General features: G+C 44.7%; 1 protein-coding gene across 3 annotated transcripts in view; it reads right to left on the bottom strand.

The window, feature by feature from the left end:
* The window catches only part of POMGNT2 (protein O-linked mannose N-acetylglucosaminyltransferase 2 (beta 1,4-)), a 34,539-nt gene extending 30,907 nt beyond the window's left edge, over positions 1 to 3,632 (bottom strand). Inside the window, exons 1-2 of one of the 3 annotated variants that reach the window (XM_033078360.2) lie at positions 3,549 to 3,632; positions 1,257 to 1,362 (exon numbers count right to left, since the gene is read on the bottom strand). The gene's annotated coding sequence lies outside the window, so the exon portion shown is untranslated. Of the gene's footprint in view, positions 1 to 1,256; positions 1,363 to 2,316; positions 2,359 to 3,548 lie in introns of those variants that run through there. The other 2 variants (XM_033078369.2, XM_033078377.2) reach the window with 2 other exon arrangements.
* Positions 3,633 to 17,653: the final 14,021 nt, after the last annotated feature.

The following is a 17,653-nucleotide window of genomic DNA, read 5'->3' as shown; positions in this document are numbered from 1 at the left end:
GCTGCCTGCCAAGGGGAAGCCAGGACGCAGCGCGGCCGCGTGGTGGGAGCCAGGAGCCGTGAGCTGTGCTAACCGGTGCCGGGGGCGGGTGGGAGTGCCGGGGTCCGCTGCACGGGGAGGGCGCCTGTGGCTGTGTTTAAAGGCCACACCGATCTTTGAAAAATGTTTGCAAATTGAGCACCTGCCAGTAATTCGTTACTTTGTTGCATGCCGCGCAGCTCCTTGCTGCAAAAAAATAGTGTGCCTTATAGTCCAGTGCGCCTTATATGATCTACAAAGTTGCGAAAGTTGCGGACTCCCGGGGGGTGCACCTTATAGTCCGGTGCGCCTTGTGGTCATGAAATTACTGTAATTACTATGTATGTCCTGCAATTGCAGTTTCCTCATGATACTGCTGGGAACTTTTATTCAGACCCCCAAAAGAGAGTAAAGTTGGTTTTACACCATTTCATCTGGTTGCTTCCTTCCATTGCACAGATGATACACATACATTAACAACATAGTATTTCAGATTTTTTTTAAGCTAATGAACTTCTAATTGAGACAGAAAGGAAAAAAACATATCTTCAACCTATTGTAATTTTGTTATATATATCAGAGATATTATCATGAAGATTTCCTCAAGACACCGGTATGTTTAGTTATTATCTTCAACTCTGTATTTAGCTTGATCCCAACTTTCTCATAAGCCAATACTGTTCAAAGCAGTTAAATAAGGAGTGTTCAGTCGTTAAACTAAACACATAAATCTTTACTCAAGACTGGTGATTATTCTGTAGTCTCTTTTTATACTGTATTCTAAATAGGGCAGAAGCTGCATATATGACAGCAGGAAAAGTGACAAGTTCCTTATCTGGAAAAGTACCAGCAGGCACTGTTATCAGAGCAGACCAGCTCTTTTAAAGTGGATTGATGAAGCTATTTTTAAAAACACCTAATAACATCACAGAGGAGACTCTGATCTCTGCAAAGGTGAGCCACACAGCTCGATACTCCTCGAAGGCAGCTAATGAAACTGAAGCTTGTCATACACAGACCGTGTCCAGTAATTGGCTTTGAACCCTCGTGGCTGAGCCTCCCTCGTGCTGAGCTCAATGCCCCACTCACAGCTTGCACCAAACACAGGCAGAGCTGGGCGCTGGCTGGCATGACAAGGTGTGAGCGGCCCTCCCTCCCCTGCCTGTGCCACCAGGCACAATCTGCATACTTGGAAGGCAAAGAAAGAAACCGGAGTTCTTCCAGCCCCTCACACCTACCAGCTGGCTTCCAGGACAGGGAGAGACAGCTGTGAAGGTGCAAAGTGGTGTCGGAGAAGGGAACACGCTCTGCCACAGAAGGTGAAGGAAAGGGTGGGGGAAAAACCTAAAACGAGAATGAAGAGGGTCCCATGTCATGTCTTTAGACAGCACAGCAGAACCACCAACAAATGCTAACCCTCAGTCAGTGCTCTCTACCAACAGGGCAAAGTCCCTTAGGGACAGCCGCTGGCTTTCCTGGGAAGGTAGCCAGCAAAACAACAGAGCATCACTCATCTTCCCCAAACCCCCACTGACCATTCCTAGCCCACTCTTCCCTGACCTTTGTGGACCCACAGACCCACTGTACTTCTCAACGTGAACTACAACACTGAATTCTGCAACCACCCTGGAACATAATCTAAGAAAATACTGTCCCACAATATGAGAAGACTCTCTGTCCTCTCAAAGAAATTTTATCTGCATAGCTGAGGATCTCTGATCTGGTTCTGGCTCTGTGGTTTAATGCTCTCCTTTGCGCCACCTTCTTTTTCATGATTCTTCCTGCCTCCCACTAGTTCCTAGAAAAATCCACTCTTTCACAGCCTAGATACACCCTGACTGGAAAAGCCATTTTAAATAGAAAGCAGATTCTTCTGCTGAGAAAAGTCATCTATGGCTCTGATCATTTGATAGTTTTACTCGTGGAAGATCTCTAAGTCTCTATGTTTTAAAACACCTCCTAAAGACCTTGTTATGTTAGAGCACAGGCCAGATACATTAAAAACTCTGGGGAGTAGCTGAATGTGGGCTGATGCCATAGGGAACCATTTAAACCCACAGCACTTATGGAACACTTTAAAGCAACAATTTTTAAGAGAAAGGGGTGAGAAAAAGGGGAACAAGAACACTCAATTTCCTTCAAATGTTTGAAGCAAATCTCAGTAAGTTCACAATGAGATGCAACTCAGGATACTGGAAATTTAACTGAAAAGAGATTTTCATATAGTCAATCCATTTTGCACATTGCTTAATAGAGAGTGGGCTCTAAGCAATTAGTCCCAAAACATTACCCAGGTACCTAGAGTGCATGTTCATGGCACACTTCACAAGTGTTGGAAGCTGAACTCCAGCTTTGATGACAGCTAATTAAAACACAAAAGTGAGACTGAGTAAAACTGTCACCTTGCAATCATCAACTGTTCAAAATCCACTCTGGCAGAAAAGCAGACTGCAAGGCAGCTTTCCTGTATCTAGTTCATGCATTTGGTATCTACCAAGGCTTAGAAAATGACATTGCAAAATAAACACCCTGTCTTACAGCTGATATGTTTAGCATAAGTCAGATTTGTTTCAGGGAGAACGTCCTTGCAGAGAATAAGAGCTCTTCTGGCTCCCAGCTAAGTCAAGGCTTGAGCTAACAAGCTAATCAATCAGTTCAAGCGTTTTGAGATTGCTCTTAAAAGGAGCTGTTTCTGTTTTATTACCAAAGTCAGCAGTCACTGTTTAAAAGTCAGCATTTGTCAGTAGTTAGCCAACTATAGCACTGGTGTGAAAACACTGATGCGTTCCCTTGGCTTGAGCAGTTGTTCAGATGCAGTCCTTATTCTCATCACCAGAGAAGAGCATGCCTCCCTAATTTATGTATTTTTCCAAACATGCAGCCTTTATCTTCAGAGCCTATTTAAACACTGGGTTAATTGAGGGGGGCTGGAAGGAAGCAAGGGGACCCAGGAGACTCCGGTGACCCCAGCCTCTGAACATGCATGTGCAACGCATCCAGAGCTGACACAGGCAAGAGAAACTTTTCCACCATGCTTAGTCAGCACGCAATAACTAAAAAGGTGCAGGGTGTGATAAACCCGGCATCCGTATCCATTGGGGCCAAACTCGCAAATTCATTGCTAAGCTTTTAAAGCCGAAGACAGGTGTCGGGGGGCTAGGGTGTGGTGTCCCAAGGCACGCAGCCATCAAGGAAGGCTGTCAGGAGAATATAATTACATCTTCACCTGCCCCAGTAGGCTTTAAACCCGCAGCGCCTTTGACCTCTGGGGAGGTTACCGGAGTTGTAATCGAGCAGCTGCCGGCAGGAGCAGGCACGGCTCACCCTCACCGCGGGCTGTTGGGCCGGACCGCTCTCGCTGCCCGCCTGTCCGCCTCCCCGCCGTGGGGTCGCCGCCGACCACGAGGGACATGGCCCCGCTTCCCCCCTTCCCCATCATCCGTTCTCCCTTCGGGAAGGAGGCGGCAGCCACCCCCCACGAACCGCCCTCCGCGGGTGCCCGGGCCGGCCCCCGCCCCGCGCCGCCTCACCTGCCGCCTGCGGCAGCGACCGCCCCTCGGCTCGGCCCGGCCCGGCCCCGCCGCCCCGGCCGCCTCCTCGCTGGCGGTGTCCCCGCCCGGCGCCGGGCGGGAACGGGGCGGGCGGGCCTCGCAGGCGGCGGCCGCGCATGCCCGCTGCGGGCGAAGGGCATTGTGGAGGTTGCAGTTCGCGGCTCGCGGCGGGCAGTCTGTCGCTGCGCTCAGTGCTCACCTTGCACCTGCCCCTATCCCTCCCCCTGTCTCTGCTCCTGTCCCCGCGTTCAGTGCACACCCTGTCCCCGCTGCCAGCTCCCACGCCTGCTCCCACGGCAGCCCGGCTGGTTCCCTTCCCGGCTCTCATCCCGGGCTGCCCAGCCCTTGCCTCTTCGGCTCACCGGTTTCCTGGAGCCCTCTGATTTTCCCAGCCGTCTACGTTGCCCACTTGCGGCTCCTCGTCTTTCTCGAGATCTCCTCCAGCATCCACGGAATCACAGAATCGTGAAATCATTAAGGCTGGGAGAGACCTTTGGGATCATTCAGTCCAAGTGTCCACCCAGCACTACTGCTGTAACCCCTATACCACTTGACCCAGCACTAGATCCAAGTGTCTCTTGAGCACCTCCAGAGATGGTGACTTCAACACATCCCTAGGCAACCTGTTCCAATGCGTGGCCACCCTGAAAAATTTGTTTCTAATCGCTTGTATGACACTCCCCTGTAAGGCCATTTCTTCTAGTCCTTTAATGCTAGATATGGCAAGAGACCTGCCCCCACCTCACTGCAACCTCTCTTCGGGTGGCTGTAGAGGGCAATGAAGTCTCCCCTGAGCCTCCTCTTCTGCTGTACCTCCCATCACCTCCCATCACTGTCCTACCCCCGTCCCTCTGGGCCCCTTTCTCACCCTCTGCCCCTCTGCCTGACAGGCTTCTTTCTTGCTGCCCACACTCCTTGCCCTCTTCCACTCTGAGAGAGGTGCTAAAGCAGAGCACCTTAGGATGAGTACATGGCTCCGAATCCACCAGGAAAACCTGACAGATCATAGGCACCTGCATCCTTGGGGGAGGAATGTTCCTTCCCACCAGGGAAATTGTGACAGCAATGGCAGGTCACCTTCACATAGTGTTATTTGCTACGGTCAGGCTTCACCAGAGCCACCCAGAGACCATTGCAGCTTGAATAAAGCACCGAGAGCATGCTGAGCCTATAACAAGACCTTGAATCACCTGAGCAGGTAGACACGTGTGTAACACCACCTCTGCTCCCAGCCTCTCCAAAAGTCAGTGGGGCTTTTGTTATTCACTTCGTTGAGGCTTTTGTTTCTCGTGGGAGCTTCTCATTTCCATGACCATACAGAGCTCTCACTCAATGGGAAGGGCAGATAGAGGTTTGGTAGCATCCTTCACATTAGCTGGTGTTCACATGCATAGCTGAATGCTCCCAGAGTGACAGGACTGCTAAACGTGCATGCAGGAATTTAATATAAAAGTTTAACCGTTGGAAAGTTTGCTCCTGAAAAGCTGATAATAATTTGGGGGAAATCAAATCTAAAAGGTTAGTGCTCCTTCCTCCAGCCTCCTTTTTCTGCCTTACAGATTTTGTAGCTAATAATCTGAAGAATCAACTTGTATTACAAGAGATAAACACAAGAACTGAGAGTTTTCAGGAATACTTGTTGCTACTTAAAATTTAATATCATTACAGTCTCTATGAATTCTAGTGTTGAGCCCCCATGGCTCAAGGCAAATGTCAGGCTTCTGAGGTTTGTTTTTCAGTTTGTTCAAGAACTATTACATTAGTGAAATCCATTGCAAGAGATACCATCTACTCTGTTTCTCATTAAGTTTCTGAGTTATAGTCCAGTCTTGGATAGACTTCAGAATGCTGGACCCACATCCTTTAACTAGAGCGACAGTGCCAAATAGTCACTATCATCATAATTTTCATTATTTCATTGGATATTTCACTGGAATAAAAAGTCACTATTTCAACAGTGTTTAGAGATATCTATTAATCTTCCCAAAGCATTTGTGAGCAGAAATCCTAAGATTTCCCAAATACCTGCTTGTATATTCACGTAAATGTCATTTGCAGTGCTACCTTTCCTCCTTGTTATGAAATATTTAATGAACCAGCCAAAAGCCAGACACTACAGTAATTTGAATCAAGTGGCCAGTCATGTATCACAGACGATGAATGGCTAAAGACACAGACATAATCGTTCAAGAAAAAAAGAACACCCATAAGCTGAAATGCGTTTCTATGAAATATTCATAGGGCTGTGGTGATTTATTGTCATGTCTTCTTCAGAATAACCTGCAATGGGAAAAAGAGCATAATCTGATAAACTTTTCATGCAAAACAGTTCATTTGTTATTCCTGGAGTAAGAAGTGTGTAGGCCCTCATCTTTTTAAGCACGTTGTCTATACAGGATAGGGATGTGTTTTCCTTAATGCAAGGTTTTATAGGTTTTACAGAGACAGTCCTTTCAGATGCCCAGGCATAAGTGCCTAGTGCAAGTTTAGGTTGCCCAAGACATCTGCACAAGGCTGGTAGATACAACATGGGACTTATAAGAAGATACTACCTGGCCTGAACTTGAGCTTTAATGTAGTGTCAGAGTTATATTGCTCAAATCACTTCTGATGTGACTATTCAGGGAATAAATCAGCTTTTACAGACACAGGCAGATGATGGACTCACAACTAGGATACAGAACAGTTAAGTCACCCTTTACAGTTCAAGAGACAGAACTATGTCTCCAACCTGAAGCAAACATCGGAATGTTTCCAACCCATACGTCCTCTCCTCACATCACCTTCTATATGTGCTATAGCTCTCTCTTTCTCTTTGAATGAGAAAGTACCAGAGGGTTGGGTCCTGGAAGCTGACTCCACCCAGCAGAGTCACTGATGTGCCTGCTCATGAGCATCAACACATGGGACTGCAGCACTCCAAGCCTTGCTCAGCTGGAGTCAACTAGATCGACTGGCTTCTTTGTTGTGTGTCTCTGTGTGAGGCTGCCTCAGCTTTTTTTGCCATTTACTTAATGCCTCTGCTCTCCCTTGCTTTTCACTACCTCTGTGTGCTGCAAAAATTGAGGGCACTTGTGCTCTTATCCTTTCCACAGCAGGACAGAGAGAAGGATCTGTGCAAGCTGTTGGTAGAAGCTTGCTGGGATTTAGCCACTCAGATTTTTTTTAAATGCCAGCTTTGTAAAATGCATTTGGTAGGGGTAGTAGGACACACCACCCCCAAGGGATGTAGCAGTTTGCCTGTGGTATAATCACAGCTCAGCAGAGCTTGCAGGCCAACCAGCCAGTATGTAAAACTGGTTGAGCACCAGTGATTCCAGTCTTGTAAGAGGTAATAAGCAATATCCATGGAGTGTGTTGCTGCCTAATCATCCTGCCAAGGAAAACCGTTTCAGCCAAAAACATCAGTGAAGCCATTTGGGACTGAAGGCACCATGGAACTCTCTGCACATCCTGCTCAGCAAATGCTAAATGCAGGCAGCAGAGAGAGCTGAAAGAGGGACTTTGAAAGTGTTATATGCCTCAAACCTCTCTTACAAATTTATGTAATTCGCTAAAGAAATTATACATATTCATGTCATTTTACCTCAGGACTGTGAATTTGTTTGGAGGGGATAAATGCTTTCTTGCCTCCAAAGAACAAGATTTCATTAAACTGTCTCTCTTTTGGAAAAAGCAAGCAGTGACCCAAATATCTGCAGTACCTGGTAGCCAGTAATAGCTGTATCATGATCAGTATCTGCCCTCTAGTAGCAATTTTTCACACACTGATGTCAAACACATGCAGGAATAAAAAAAAAAAAGAAAAAAATCTGCTGCTGAGCAACGCTGCCACTGAAATGACTTGTGCCTGCAAGGCAGTGAGGACACTGGGTATTCTGAAAGCACAGCACTGATCCCAGTGTTTCACTCCTTAAGCCCAAGGACTGAATAATTGCTGGTGTTGCCAAAGAAGCTTAAAGCTTTGTTTATCTTGTTGTGGGTAAAATGAGATGAAATGAGCATATGTGCTGTTAAACAGGTACACAAACATGACTATTCTATACAAAGAGAGATCAAAAAAAAAGATTTCTAAGGATGGATGGCAGCTAAATATATCCACTAGTTTCATGGTGATACTTAGAGAACAAGAAGACTTCCCAGGCCCACAAGCAGGGCACCAACCCCTGCTTCTGCTGCTAGCAGTGGGATCCCACTGGGCACAGAAGTGAGCAGTACACAGCGATCTGCACGAGCATGACAGGAAAGCAATGGAGAGAGTAGCTCTTTCCTAGCTTCTCCTGGAGTGGTAACAGATCCTGCTTGGTTTTTGGAGTGGTCTGCTTAGTTTGGAATGCAAGTAAACACCTGGTTTATTTAGCCATTCACTTATTTAACCACATGGTACAGGCAAACTATTAAGCAATAAGAAATTTTTCCTTATGACAGGAAATCCATGCATATATGGACTGGAAGTAGATGTTTCTGTTAAATATAGGAAAATATTTGCACTAATCTAAATTCAACTAAATATAAATCTTCCACAATACAAAAAATGAATAGGTGGGTACTAGTGACAATGAATAAAAAAGACAGGAAAATGGAGAAATCAATGACAGTCGGCGTCAACAGATGTGCCAAAAGCTCCCTTGTATGACAAAATGACTGTCTCAGGAAATATTAGCAACTATCCAAAACTGGGAAAGTGTGAAAATCTTGTTGCTGTATAAATTATCTAAGACACTCCTGCCAATTATAGACTTTCTGTGAGGAAGAGAGACATTGGTAATCATGACAGCAACTGTGTTCAAGTGTCATGTGAATATTCTCAGGCGATTATTCAAATCAATCATTTCTTGTTCACGTAGGAAAGATTCATCACTTTTAGTACTTCGTGTCACTCAGCAACTGAATTGATGGTGCTCTGCTATCTGTGGTGTTCTGTAGTCTGCCTGTTTAAGGTGACAGCACTGTCACATGTCTAACTGCTGAGGTGAAGAGCTGTCCAGCAGAAAACAGGAGAGCATGGGCCCAGAATCCATGAGAAACATTACACAGGTGGTTAGAGACCAGTTCCCTGCTGCACTGAGCAATATCCCACCCAGAGGCATTTTTGCAAGTGGCAGGAGCAATGCTGGCTGTTGCCACTGTGGCAGGGCATGAGAAGGCTCTAGATACAGGGGGAATGTGATCCATTTAATTGCTCTTCTTCCACACAGGGTGTTTATGAGACCTGCTAGCCACGTCTTGTCATTGTAAATCCCCCAGCTTCAGTGCCTGTCATCCCTGTTCATTGAGAATGACTCCCACATTTGATTACGTTCTTGCCTCTTGCTTTCCCAGCCCCGTGTGCTCTGACCTACCCTCTCAGGCCTGCTGTTTTGCATAGAGAGGGCCTCCTATCACCACAACTTCTTTCATCTTCCCACCTTTCCTGGCAGGAATTCCTCTAACAGAGGGCTGTGTCCTGCTTCCATGAGAGTTACTGTTGGTAAGAGACATGACTGAAAATGAGCAATTTCTCTGTGTGTTCACCAAACTGTGACTATATAAATTTTGATCTTTGACTTGGCTTGATACATCCAGTCTTACCTTCCTTTTTGTATATCATGAGGTATAATTTATCAATTCACTTTTTTGTTTTTAATTAATATGCCCTGTCTATTCCTTCTGCCTCTTCCTGTAAACTATGCATGTATAAAGGCTGATTCCAAGGGAATGCATCAAAGCTGCAGATCTGCCTTTGCAAAGCCTTAGGCACCTGATTTTGTAAATTGCATAAAATACAATCAATGTGTTACTGCTAAAAGTACCCAGTATCAGCTGGGTTTCAGTACCACAGGGCTTCCTTGCTTTGTTTGAGAAACAAAACTAACACCAGCGAATGGTAACTTGAAATGGAATTTGTTCTTTAATAAAATAACAAAACGAAGTCTTCACAGAGGAGTAGTTTCCTTTTTTCTACATGTAAGTGTTTGTAACAAAATAAAAGAGCGTTTAACTCTTCAACTCTTCAGGCTGGTGATAACAAATAAAGATATGGTTCACCTCGACTTTCACACGCTCCGTCTCTCTTTTCAAAGATCTTCTTTCCTTTATTCGTGAGCTCTTTGGGGACAGGATTTTTAACAGTTCTTTCTGCCAACTTGTGGTTAGCAGAATATTTGCTTTCCATTTTTATTTTTAAGTGTGTGTTGTGGCTCCAAAGTATCCATCTGTAACTCTCTGAAAAATATCCGGTAGCTTGCAGCTAGAATATATTTTGGGATGCCTAATTTGTCACTGGTTAGCTTGGATGCTGAAGTTTAAACTGACACCTGAAATTCACCAAGATGAGCCGTCCTTTGAAGACCCTCTCTTCAGCCATCTCTTCCAGGTCACCCCACTGAAATCCTGAGAGATTATTGACTTTGGTATTGAGCCGCGACACAGGAGAGAATTTAGATTTTTTTTTTTTTTTTTTTTTTTTTTTTTTTTTTTTTTTTTTTTTTGCTTTAAGACTCTTTATGCCACAGATCATCCTCACTCCCTGGATCCCCTCTGCATCCCTAATGAGCTATGATGCCCTTTATTCACATAAGGTTTTGGCAGTGGATAGCCTATTTTTAGGAAGTGATTTTACAGAAAAGGAATCAGTTTTATGTCTTACACCTCCATAGCAAAAGTGTGAGGTCTGAACACAGACAATAACCATCCCTGCTTCACTTGATGGTTGAACAGTCCAACCTCTTGCTCTTTGTATCTGCTTTTTGTAAGATGTGAGCTTTGCCCCAGTGTAGCATAGCCTAGCTTTTGTCACGTTCATTTAATGACACACGGATATGAAACAAGGAGGCATTATACCCCCTCCCAAGACTGCAGCTTGAGAGCTGTGTCCATCCTGCAAAATAATGGGAAACATCAAGCCTAATGCTAAGAAATCCTTGCTTTGCACCCCAGTGTTCCTTCAGGACAATTACTTTCATCAATTTGTTTGTTTTTGCATGCATGCACAGCCATTGTAGTTCCAAATCCAAGTCGGGATGAGTTGCAATGATTTCTCTGATCATAAACTCACTGCCCACTGCCTGGAGCAGTGCTGGTCATTCCACCCTTCTCCCACCTACACAGGAGTCTGGACTAGCTGGCTCCTGCCTGAAGGGGTTCAGATCTTTCTTCTCAGTGAGACCAAATGCTCTCTTTATCTCTTCCTCTGAGGGCTAGATTGTGACAGAGACTGGAAACTGGTTGTCCTGCTTTTCAGGATGATCCTATTCCAACCAGAAGGCAATCCCTTCCCTTCCCTTCCCTTCCCTTCCCTTCCCTTCCCTTCCCTTCCCTTCCCTTCCCTTCCCTTCCCTTCCCTTCCCTTCCCTTCCCTTCCCTTCCCTTCCCTTCCCTTCCCTTCCCTTCCCTTCCCTTCCCTTCCCTTCCCTTCCCTTCCCTTCCCTTCCCTTCCCTTCCCTTCCCTTCCCTTCCCTTCCTTTTTTTTTTCTTATCTTGTAGTGCAAAACATATAATATTTGCCTGCATATTTGAGCAGGGAGTTTGACTCCTTTCATTCATGTCACAGCAAGACAGAGCATCTCTCAGACAGGATCATTTCCCTACTCTTTCAAAGCACTGCTGTCTGTGAGTGTGCCCCAGCTCTCCCCTCACGAACATTGTGCTGACAGAAAAATCATCTCCATCTGAAGCTGCTCCATCTCCCTGCAGCTACAGCCCCCTGTGAGCTGCAGCTGCCTTCCCCCTGCTCTCTCACTTACAGATGACACATCCCATCTCATTTATATTATTAAAATGATTTCCACGGGGTCACCTTCTGCTTCATGCCTGAAATGATATAGAAAATTAGGCTCTTCCTCTTGTGCCACTTGGATTTAAATTGTAGATTTTAAATCTGTCCTCACTTCTCAATCTTTTAATTTTCCACGGGCAGCACCACTGCAGCAGCAACTGCTAGTGACTGCATTAGATGTTAAAAAAAGAGAAATCACTGGCGCATCAACTCATATGATGCTATGATGAGTGAGGTGGATAATAACAAACATGCAGCACTCCAGCCACCCACTGGGTCTCTTTCCATTTTCTTCACAGAAAACCTAAACAACCTGCTGTGTGGAGTATGAAAAAGGTTGTATCAAAAGAACATCAGCACATTAGTGTAGTGATTAGCTTGTAGCGTAGCACCCAGTAGCGAAAGGGCTTTTATCTTCCTTTCCACACACAAAAATGGTGTGTCACATGAAGGGATGCTTGCGCTGAAGTCAGACCTGATGTCTGTTGTGGCTTCTCAAGCATTTAATGAAACAATATTTCCTTGCAGGTGAGTTTGGCAAAAGGCATTGGGCTGTTTAGGTAAAGTGCTGGACTTTTTTAGGAAGTGTAATTGCAATAACAGTAATTTCTCAATTATAAGCCACACCATTTTGACTAAAATTTTGGTCTGAACCCAAAGTGCAGCTTATAATCAGGTGTGGCTTGTATACGGACAAAGAACAAAAAGTTGCTGTTTTAGTTTGGAGGACAGGTGTCTGCTGAGAAAGGCAGGAACTTCTCTTTGAAATGGAGAATGTAAACCCCCTCCCTCCAAATTATTGTAATTTTGAAATCAAGGGGCTTTCAGGCAAAAATATGGGAATTAGGAATAACAGTTCTTTTCTAGGGAAATTAAAATAGAAATGCAGTACTACAAAGAAGCAAACTCCAAACCCTGACAAAGTCAGAGTACAACCTGACACCCTGTCAGGCAGGGTGTTGGTAGCAGTCCCATTAAATGGTGGCTGCATCCTCTTGCAGTGACAGATGTGATTCAGTTGGAGCAGTGCTCCTGTAGAAGGTGCAGTTTCCCTCCGGAGGTCCAGTGGTGATGTGGAGAAATCCGGTTTTCCTCTGGAGTCCAGTGGAGAAAGGGGCTACCTTAGTGTCCCAAAACCTCTGTTTTTATCTTGGTAAGAAATGTTGGGCTCTTCCCCCTGGCTGGAGCAACTTCCAATGGGATGAAGTAATTTTATCAGTCACACAGTGGGACTCAATGGGCCATTAGCAGAAAATGACTCCCTGGAGGAAGGATGGGTTGTGAAAAGATAAAGAACAATGCCCCGCCTGGTTTCAATGGATGGCCCATTAGCAGAACATCTCCCGTGGAGATAAGGATCACTGCCCCCACCCTCAACAGATGGTGGTAGAATAGATAGCTTTTATCACACTGTATTGTAACGTGCGGCTTATAATCAGGTGCGGCTTATGTATGGATAAAGAACGAAAAGTTGCTGGCACCCGGGAGTGCGGCTTATACTCAGTGCAGTTTATAATCGTGAAATTACTGTACTGTGTTTCACAGGCAAAAATGCTGCCAGGAATGAGTAGTTCTTGGTATGGGATGCAGACAATACAGAAAATATGCAAACCAATACCTTGGAAATTGTGTCTTTCACTTAAGCTTGATTTAAATGTGTGAATTCTCGGCATCTTTCTGGTATTTCCTAGTCTTTACCATTGTCTTTCTCTTTTACAGGTCTGAAAGAAGCTGCTGCCATATGGAGAGCTGGGACAGCCAAGAGTTATATTCACCAGCAATGCACTATTCAAAGCATTTAGAAGCTGCCAGTCCTAATGGTCCCAGACCAAAGCTAACCTTTGTAGCAGCACTATTAGATTTTCTTGCTTCTTTTTCCAAGTCAGATGGTGTTGGCACTCTCTTGTGAAGACCACTGTGTCAGATGGCTGAGGGGTTAGTCCTGATGGCAATTCCTATGCTAACTCAGATGCAGCTGCATCTCCAATTACATTTAATTTAGGGGAGAGCATAATCCTCTGTATTTTTTCACTGTGTGCAGCCCAGATCTGATGGGTTTCACCTGAGTACTGGAGCAGGGATGGAAGAAAGGAGGAGCTTTTGCTCTTTATGTGAATGACTGAGCTATTCCACAGAGAAGGTTACACAATAAAAACTAATCTGACTCTTTCATAGTGGCTAGTGACTAAATACACGATGTTTAAAGAAGCACTGGGCTATCTTTTCAGCTTCCCTGCAGCATATCCTTCTATCCAGAGCATACTCCAGAATGTGGTTGGGGAGTGAGATGGGTCAGAGACGCTGGAAAGATGAAAGCTATTGGATTAGCATTTTTGTCCTAGGGCTGTAATAGAAATCTTTAGTAAGCAAAGCCCAGGCATGAAAATCACATTGTAGCTTGAGAATGAAGTCCAATTTTGAGATGAAATTCACTCCCTTTAGCTGTATCAAGGCCAAAGTATGCACAGAGATTCTGTAAGTCCTATATTCAGGGTATTAGCAGCACATAGATCCCTCTGCTGGTTCCTCTGTACATGAATGAATTGGATCCAGAGCACAAGCACAAGCTCATGTCAGAGCACTGCTGTAGGTCATGTTTTAAGACAACTTTACCAGCTCCAAAATCAAAGATTTAAAGAAAATCTGACCGGAGGAGTGCTGACACATTCTGAAAATTTAGAGGTGAAAGTGATCTGGGGTCTTTTAATAAACTCTTTTAAAAGTAAAATTGCAAAATACCACTCTTCTGCATGGAAAACTCAAGGCATGTTCCCAACTTTGAATCTAACTTGTAGACTGTATTCTTCTTCTGTTTCCTTTTACGAGACATAGTAATATTCTGCCTTGTACAGAAGGTCCATGCAAACTCCTGAGCTGTAAATGTCTGATTCTGCTGATGGGAGTCTTATGGACAAATGTATGCTACAGAACATTTCTTCAAATAGATAGCAGATGTAATGTGTGACTATGATAGTTATAGTGCAAACCTTTCAACTGTGGCTTTGGTTCTAGGATCATTAACTCCTGTAGGATTACCCACCAAAGTGGTCTTAGTTCTCTAGTCACCACACAGTCTGTTCAAGGATAGTCTTCATGCAGAACAAGGAACGGAATAAGGAACCACAGGCAACGCTCTGAGAAGAGGCAGCCTCAGACAATAATGCCCCCTACTGATACTTGAACAATTCTGGGAAAGAGATGTCTCAAAGAGCTGGCAAGGCTGATAAAAGCAGGAAGAACGTGTGTGAAGAAAACAGACAGGCAGCTTGAGGCTCCAGACAATTAAATGCATAGAATGGAGGAAAGTAACTGCTCAGAAAAAAAAAAAAGATATTGAGAAAATGCTGGTTTGAAGATCTTGTGGTTTAGGATGAAGGAGCCTCAGTAGCTAAAAGTTAAAATCTGGCATTTCAGCTGCCACAGAAGCCCATGGACTGTCTCTCCCAGGCCAGGGGAACTGTGGGCATGGGCTGCTTGGGAGCTGCAGGGGAATCTTGAGCTGTACCTGAGATGTTTGCAGACCCACATCGTGATAGATATTACATACAGACCATGGTCACCTCATTTGGAGCAAAATTGAGACAAGATGGCAGTGACATGACTAAGGTGTAAGCGTATATGGGTAGGCAAATTGCTTCCTTTCTAATTAGGGTTTCTGTAATGCCTGAGTCCTCTCACCAGCCAAGCAGTTATAAACTTTTACAACCAAATGCTGACAGCAATTTCATTGCCTATGTACCACTACTTGTAACAGCTTTACTGAAATTTGATGTCTGAAACTTGGGTTGCTCTTTTTTATGTTCCATTATTATATATAGAGCAGGTGTTTCCAGTGCTTCCAAGGAAAAACATTTTATGTTTAATACCGAGTATACGTATGCTAGGAGTTACAAACTTGTATTTTTAAAATTAAAAAAAAAGCTCAGATATTTGAGCAAAAAGACTGCTGTTTAGTTTCCTCATCTTCCCAGGAGCAAAGTGTTGGGGGTTGGGGGGTTTTTACTCTTTCCCTCGCTGGAGAAATTTTTCCCATTAGCATGTTAAAGAAATCTGGCCGGTTTCTAATTACTCAAGACAAAAGAGAGGGGTGAGATGGATGGCCGTGAGTTGCTTTGTCCTTTCCAGGGGCCACTCGCACTCGCCTCGCCGGCCCGAATGCAGAGGAGAAAGGTTCTTTTTTCTTCGGGGTGCAACCAGGCCCTGCACTCCGACACTGCTACAGCTTCCTGCTTCTGAGAACAGCGCTGTGAACCGGGACACAAACGATGAGCGGAAGTTTTCCACCGTTCTCCCACCTGGAATGGCCCTGCCGCTGCCGCCTGCCTGCTCCTGCAGTTGCCACGACTAAGAGAAGAGAGAAGGCCACTCCGCCCCTACTCCATCGGGACTGTGAGGAGGAGAAGAGAGTCTGACTGGAAATAAGGACTGAGTTTCGTTCTGTTTTGTCACTGTTTTTTTCATAGCTGATGTTATTCTTTTTTGTCTTGTAGATATATCAGTAAAGAACTGTTATTCCTAAACCCATACCTTTTGCCTGAGAGCCCCTTAATTTCCAAACGATAGTAAACTGGGAGGGAGGGGATTTTCACTCTCCATTTTGGGAAAAAGCTCTTGCTTTTTTTTTCTCCTGGCAATACTGTCCTCTAAACCAGGACACAAAGGCAGCCAATTACATCCACTGAGACCTGGCCTTGGCTCGGAAGAGCACACCTGTGAGCCTCCTGTGAGGTGCAATCCACTCTGTGGCTCAGTGGAAGTTGCTGTACTTCCATCCACACACCTTCAGCAAGCCTTAAATAGTGCTAGGAGCTACATCTGTGCAAAAAGTACAAGGATGAGTAAGAAATTTGCTTGTCACACATGTATCTGTGGTCTATGAGGGAAGAACATCCTCCTCAGCCACAGAAAAGCTGTTTGCTCTCTGGTGATCAGGGCAAGGTATTTCAGTCAATATAGTCCTGTGGACTGGGAGCCTCAGGGCAAGAGGCAGGACCTGGCTGTGATGCTACCCTTAGCTGAGTTACTTCCTACTGTAAACACAGCCTGTGCTTCCAAACAGCTTCTTCCTGCCTGTAGACTTGCTTAGAGAGTCAAGGTAACTTCCTGCTAAGTTTGCTGTGGCAGCCTGTCAGCATCAGACAAAGACAGCATTTGCAAAAATAACAAGGCACCTTAAGAAATCTGAAAAATGAGGTTGGATTTTACTGTTACCACTACCCAAAAAACCACAGTGGATCAGTGTGCCCTTGGGAATATATTCAGACAGTGAAATCCAGTTTCCTTATGTGCAGTAAACACTGTGAAGTTAAAACCCTCAGTGGCTTCTTAAGCTTTTATCACTGGATTTATGTTAGCAAAATAGCATGGAAAGTGTATCCAAGTGGTTATTATGCACCATTCTGATCAGGCCACATGAAGTTGTATCTGGCACCTTGTATGCAAAGGAAATCTGCTTTTGATGGAAACTAATGCATGGTTAATTTGCTACATTAGCATGTGATAATTAGTACGCAGGGCTTATGATGTATTACAACTACATCTTAGCATGCATGCATGCAAATAGACACATAATACATCAGTGTGTTAAATGCAGGCAACTCTAGGACAGAAGGTGATATAAACAAATCTAAGCAGAAGTTTTGGACACAGGATGAGGGCTGCATAATGAGTGCCTCAATTTGCAGTCCAATAACATATTATATATTCCTCTGCACACCCTGAGCAGTGTGCATATATTAAAAGCTCTAATCTGTCTACTTTCATATTCGTGAATATATTAGGACTTTCTGTGGTTCTTTCTTTTTAAAATGCACAATTCAGGGTCACTTAAATAGTTGCAGCTTGAAGATGAACACTGTGGCTGGTGTCAGAGCAGGACATCTCATCACTCTCAGTTTTGTGCATCTGTAACCATGGTGACTTTGTGGCTGCAGTTTCCTCCAGACTTGGTGTAACCTGGGGTGGATAAAGGCATGCTTCTCCGTCTGGTGCGGATGTCACGTACAGGATCTCTTAGGATACATTTTTAATTACTATGTTCTCTTAATTACTCCTCCTGATTTCCCTGGTGAATTGCCTTTCTCAAGTTTCAGTGACTCATTGTGAAACCAAGTGATATCTTTGCCGTCTTCAGTCAGGAAAATTCATCCCAGACCTCTGCACCTTCTCAAATTTTCTCTTGTCTGAAAAGCAATGCAACCTGGTGCTTTGTGCTTGTGGCTACCAACCAAATGCAGCATTTTACAAGTGCAGATTTCCTTCCCTCGGCTGCTGGCCTGACCAAACCACACTGGAGAGTGTGCCCATCTTGTCCAAAGTGGCCCTTGAG

This window comes from Catharus ustulatus, chromosome 1 (assembly GCF_009819885.2).
Source record: "Catharus ustulatus isolate bCatUst1 chromosome 1, bCatUst1.pri.v2, whole genome shotgun sequence".
Classification (NCBI taxonomy): Eukaryota; Metazoa; Chordata; class Aves; order Passeriformes; family Turdidae; genus Catharus; species Catharus ustulatus.
This window is presented reverse-complemented; position numbering and strand designations above follow the sequence as displayed.